This window comes from Chinchilla lanigera, unplaced genomic scaffold (genome assembly GCF_000276665.1).
Source record: "Chinchilla lanigera isolate Chin_1 unplaced genomic scaffold, ChiLan1.0 scaffold00015, whole genome shotgun sequence".
Taxonomy (NCBI): domain Eukaryota; kingdom Metazoa; phylum Chordata; class Mammalia; order Rodentia; family Chinchillidae; genus Chinchilla; species Chinchilla lanigera.
The window spans coordinates 1,272,648-1,278,647 of record NW_004955416.1 but is presented as its reverse complement, the minus strand read 5'-3'; the positions used below and the strand labels follow the sequence as shown (position 1 = coordinate 1,278,647).

Genomic DNA, 6,000 nt, shown 5'->3' with positions numbered 1-6,000 from the left:
CCCACTGATTGATTTGGCATAATTCTGGCTAGGATTAAGGGTGTGAGTGCTATACCCACCCTAGAGTGCAGAGTCTGCAACAAATATAAGGGACAAAATGAGAGCTAATGTGCTCTCACCTGCCTTCTTACTTTTGCCGCCTTCTGCTTCCATGAACGGTTGCCCTCTGCCATGTGCCAGCCTGCCTTGGAGCCAGCCAACTATGTACTGAACCCTCTTCAAACTGTGAACCAAATAAATCTTTCCTATTTTAATTTTGGGTGTTGGGTGTTTTTTTTTTTGTTTTTTTTTCTCAAGAAAGAGGAAAAGTAGCTAAGACATGTTCATACATATTGCAAGAATCCTAAGAAAAGTCTCAGGATTTCAGATATTAAGGTATTTTGTGCTGTATGAGAAATTGAGCTGCATAATATCTGGCATACCTTAAACTTCTGAAATTCCAGTACAGTGAATTTCTACCATATGGATTTCAGGCTATTTTTTATATTTGTATGTGTAGTTGTTGCACTGATTCTACCAAACTTCAAGCTTCTTGCCCCCAGGAATTGTATGCATTAGATATAAAGTGTCCCCCAAAATTCTCACTTTCAGCGATGGGGCCTGGTTGGAAGGAGCAGTCGCTAGGGCATGGCTTAGCAGTGTGTATTCTAGGTCCAGGCTCCTCTAGTCTCTCTCTGCTTCCAGGCCACCATGATGTTGGCAGTTTTCCTTTGCCAGGCCCCTCTATCATGCCATTTCTGCCTCAGAGCCAGTCAGCTGTGGACTGTACCCACAGAAACTGTGAGCCAAAATAATCCTTTCCTCCTTTAAATTGCAGATGTCAGCAGCAGGATACCTGAAAAAAGCAGAGATGTTGTGACTGACTTGCCTTTGCTATCCTTATAAGAGTACAGGCACAATATACAAACTTGCTCCATGGGTATTTGAAGCATAAATGAACAGATGGATAAACAAATAGGTAAATCAAACAAAAATCACATGGACTACTGCTATTCTAAAAGTTTTTCTGTGATCTTGACAAATCTCTCAGTGCTTTCCTGTTTAACAAAATGAGTATTAACTAAATGATACTATAACCTAGAGTATTAGATGAAAGTTAATATGTGAATTTAAAGACACCAAAAACATAAAAATATTAGGCAAAGCATACTTGGAAGTGCTCTGTCAATGACCTTTGCTCCTGTCTCAGATTCTTCTATTAAAAATTTGACTTTTTCTTTAAATTATGGAGTTTTATAGCAGATATTTAACTCAGATGCTTTCTTATCCAAGAGATTAATTTTTTTACTATGCCATATTACTTGTGAGAAATCTTTATAGAATCATAAAACCTATTTGTGGCATGGGTTAGAATACATTAACTGAATAATATGGTTTAGTTATAATTCCTAAATTCAGTATAATAAATAAAAAATATGTACTTCACCATTAATTATCAATGGCAGCAGCAGCAGCAGCATATAAATATACGTATCAAGGCTCAAAACAAGGAGGTACACCCTTAGTTAAACTTATATGAGTTTTCTCTTTCAGTTCATTGGGTTATCTGCTGCAGTCTCCGGTCCCACATTATTCACCCTATTTTCAGCTGCAGTCACACAGTGCAGAAGTGGGTGGGTTCGCAACCAAACCCAGATTTGTTACATACGTTTTTTAAAAACCTGAGTTTGAGATTGAACATCTGGTTCTATCCGGGGAGTTGTGCCTATAGAATAACATGTCAAGTTTCATGTTCACTTCAATCATATCCCCCAGCGGCTTCCAAATGATCGGAGACCTTCCTACTCATATTTTCTATTAACGTTATAATGTGTGTGCATGTGTTAATTGGCTCTCTGTTGATTGCAGTCTTCTGGAGAAAATTTACTAGCTGAGACCCTTTGGGTTCGAAGTAACATTGCAAGTAGTTTAAGAAAAAAACCTAGAAAATTTATTTCAAGGTTATCAGGGTACCTAATGCTACGCAAGAACACAGAGCAACACAGTGACAGTATCAGGACTAGAATCGTGCCCATTGAATAAACCTTTACTTGGACAGTTATCAAAGTTCAATCATTCAATTTTTTTCCTTACTTCTAGGAAATATTCAGTGATTGTTGGCGTTCTTCACATTTCGGGCCCAGCTGCAGTAGATTGATGAAGATTTTCCTGGCTGAGGTAGTCTCTTAATAAACCAGAGTGTTTTACTTGGTGTCAGTAATGAAGGTTTATTTATTAAACATGCAATCAATCTCCATAGCACAGAATTCCTGTTAACGGCATCTTTTTTGACAGAAGAATAAATAAACATTACTGAGTTTCTTCAAGATCCCAAACTTCTTTCTGGATTCTTTACAAGAAATGTAAAAGGATTTGCAAGTAGGTGTTAGTTGATTTTTCATTCTGTGAAAGTTGTGACTTTCTGTTTGTTACATTTGAAGCTGTCAGAACCTTCACTCAAATCAGGGATCACAGCAGAGGGCACATTTCTCTTCCCGTACTACATCGGCTCCCCGCCTCCAGAGGGCGCCCTAAGCTCATCATGCAGCTGTGTGACTCTCAAGAAAGGTGGGTCAGAAATTACAGCGAGCCCTGAAAGTTTCTGGGTGACGGGTAAATAGTACAAACCAGAATTTTTACATGGAATGTTAAAACAAGCACACACATGTCTACAATACTCCAGGTTTTCTTATTCCTAGTTCCTTGCTTCTGGAACACTGTTTTGTTCAGTAAGGACACATTTACTAGTCACTGATATATACACGGCTTGCCTTGGTTATTTTTAACTGCTGCTATTGCCTATTTCTGTCTAAGGTCATTTATTTAAGTTAAAAGATTATATAGATAGTAAATTACTACAGTATTTGCAAATTCACTTCTTAAAATTGAAAGGTGGCCCCGAGCCACTGTGAATACACAGACTTCTAAAGACATTTGATAGATGACTTCCCCTGGCCAACTTTCCACTATTATTATTGCAACCAGGTCTCTCATGATCTAAAACAAATTCCTAACTCCCACTGAAACTTGGTTCTTCCTCTTTTGCTTTAGTTAGTAATGGAAACAGCTTTTTACTCATACAGAAATTCTGTTCTTTTTTTTTTTTTAGCCTTTCCTTTGTCTAATGAAGTAATGTACTTTTTCAGCTCCTTTCTGGATGTTACATGAACTTTTTACTTTCCAATCATGTTATTTTGCCCCCCTCTTCTGAAACAAGAATAACAAAATCACCTGTTCTAGTTGATTTCATGTTTAACATCTTTTTGACCCAACATCCTGTATTAGTTTGCCCTTTAGTGGCAAGTAGCGGGGTGGGGCTCCACCCTCGTGTCGCTGAGGAGGTGGTGCAGTTTTCTTGTTTACTTTAGTTTTTAACACAAACATTTACCAGAGCCAGCCATTCAGTCTGCATCCATGCTGCGGTTAGTCCTGCGGCAGAACAGGAAAGCAATCTCTAAGCCCCTCTCACCAAGCAGTTTTACTCAGACTAAAATCAGCTCTTTGAGTCTCAAATGTAGCTACTAGCCAAGTCACTATCCCCTCTCTACTGAAGGCAATTCCTGAGCAGAGTGCTTGTAGGGGCTGCAAAAGGGCAAAAGGGAGCCTTTGAAGTTGGGTGGCTGCTGTCCACAGGGCCACACTGACACTTAACCACGGTCATCCCTGGGAATATCTTGTGAAGACAACCCTTTCTGGGAAACAAAGCAGGCAGCCAGTGCAGTCTTACTGAGCTTCCAAGTTCTGTGTCACAGGGCAGATACGTGGGCTTTCAGGAGCACATTTTCCTGGCTGCAGATCTGAGGACCTCCTCTGCCCCAAGATTTTTCCAGCAGCCCAGGACCCACAGCAAACAAGCACACTGCTGGGTCAAAGCTGTGTCCTTTATGGGCTAACCGGAGAGGCTCCTGTCCAAGCACAAGCAGGACCTTGTGTTGAAGGGAACTGTTGCACAAATGCCTGCTTGCATGTGCACGCACGTATACACACACACTCACGCACACAGCAGGTCAAAGTAGAAGCATGTTTCCTTTAGTAGGTGAGTGGTTCTTCCCTTACTCCTTCTCATTTCCTCTGTCTTTTGAGGAGAATAAAACAGAAGCAAGAAAAGATCTGCCTTTTTTTCAGTTCTCATTCTCGGTAAGAACTGTGTCAAATACTTGGTCTCTCTAGCATATTAAATATTAACTACCAAATAAGAACAGAAAATCTGTTTTCTAGTTCTTCTATTCTTCCTGATGAGGAAAAGTATTTGATCTGTAATAGCATTGGTAATTAACATTTTTCTGGTCTTTTACTGTGCCAGGCATTTGTGTTAAGCACTTGGCATACTTTACTATAATTTTCAGCACAAACGGTTCAGGGAGTAGTATTATTATTTCCATTTTACAGATATAGAAACTGAGCCAAACAAAGTGTAAGAAATTTCCTCAAGTTCTCACAGCTACTAAACTGTGAGATGAATGTTGAGTCAACATTTGTAACCACACTGCAGGCCAGTCATACACTAGAAGACAGCATGTATGCAGGGAGCATGGCTTCAGTTCTCTATTGCCAAGCAAATCTACAGCTCATCTAAGACCCTAGGCCGTGAAAATAGATGTCACAGCCTCTCAGTTTCTCTAACCAAAGGGAAACTCCTGCATCTGTTGGAGTTTCTGACTCCATGGAAAGGCTCTAGGCTTGAGAGACCAGGTTCTGGATTCCTGAGTGGGGAATGAACCTTTCTCCTGTCTCTACCCACCTTATTCAACGTTGGACTCACACACAGTTGCACTGGGAGGTGGGGTTCCCAAACTGCTTTGGGTCTGAGGTCAACATCAAGCTGCCTGAGCTGCACAAGATTCTTAATTAATACATTTTGTATAATTGAAGATCAATGGATCTTGATCAATAAATACTTGTCGAGTATGTATCATGTGCTGAAGGCCCTGCTGAGCTCAGTAGAAGATAAAGAAGGAACATCAGAGATGACCTCTGATGTGAATTGAGCCATTAGCAAAAAGGACTTCACTCAAGGTTTTGTAGCCACTCTAAACTGTTTCTAATTCCTGGGGCCAGCCTGTCACTCCTAGGGACAGAATTACTGCCTGTTCCAGTAAGAACATAATCAATAATCTGTAGCAGTGGTTTTTCAACAAGCTTTATGTCTTACAATTTTTCAAACATTGTTAAACGCAAAGAGATCTCGTGTATGTGGATTACATATAATGATAATTAACACCTTAGAACTAAAAAGAGATAACTTAAAATATTAGTTAATGTAGAATAACAATAGTAAGTCATTGAGTCTAACATTTTATTTGAAAATGACTGTATTATTCCCCAAAATTTGTGAGAAAAAGGCATAATTTCTTTCCTTTTCAACTCTCTTATTGGTGATTTGATAAAATATTGCACTATTGTCATACCCGCTTCTTCATTTATAATGTGATGTATTATGCTGTTTCTCCTCTCTCTCTCTTTCTCTCTGTCTCTCTCTCTTTCTCTCTCTCACTGTCTCTCTCTCCCCCTTCTTTCTGAGTACCAGGAATTCAACTCAGAACCTTGTGCTTGCCAGGCAGGTACTGTGCCTCTGAGCTATATCACCAGCCATGTTGTGTTGATTAAAGTAGATAAAGAAAATACATTTCACAGAGGTAGCCAGCTAGTAAAGGAAGACCTAGCAGAATTCCTAAAAGAATCATGGAAATCCCTTGAGGTCTTCAGTCACTCTTGGAGACTGGTGATCCTCAGCTGGGGCTTGGGCACCAGCAGCCTGCATGGTTTAATATCTATGATCACATATTGGTATCGGTACTGAAAGGCCGTCTTCCCATGGGTGACCAGTTAGGTAGCTCCCTGAGCGGTGGGACCAAAGAAGCACGGAAACATCGCGGCTTCACTCCACCTGCATGAACTTGATCATTGGTGTTATCTTTGGATGAAGACACTGAATATGCAATTTCAATGCAATTTTATTGATTACCCTTTACAGAAACCTACATTAAGTGACATAAGTGAGAAAGACTTAGAACTAGGAAA

The 6,000-nt window shown here is 39.9% G+C and overlaps 1 long non-coding RNA gene across 2 annotated transcripts in view; it reads left to right on the top strand.

Annotated features, from left to right (window-relative positions):
- The window catches only part of LOC102024900, a 51,645-nt gene extending 49,459 nt beyond the window's left edge, over positions 1 to 2,186 (top strand). For both annotated transcript variants that reach the window (XR_260346.2, XR_001233287.1), the window contains exons 5-6: positions 818 to 958; positions 2,080 to 2,186. This is a non-coding gene — a long non-coding RNA (uncharacterized LOC102024900). The remainder of the gene's footprint in view (positions 1 to 817; positions 959 to 2,079) is intronic.
- The last annotated feature ends 3,814 nt before the right edge of the window (positions 2,187 to 6,000 follow it).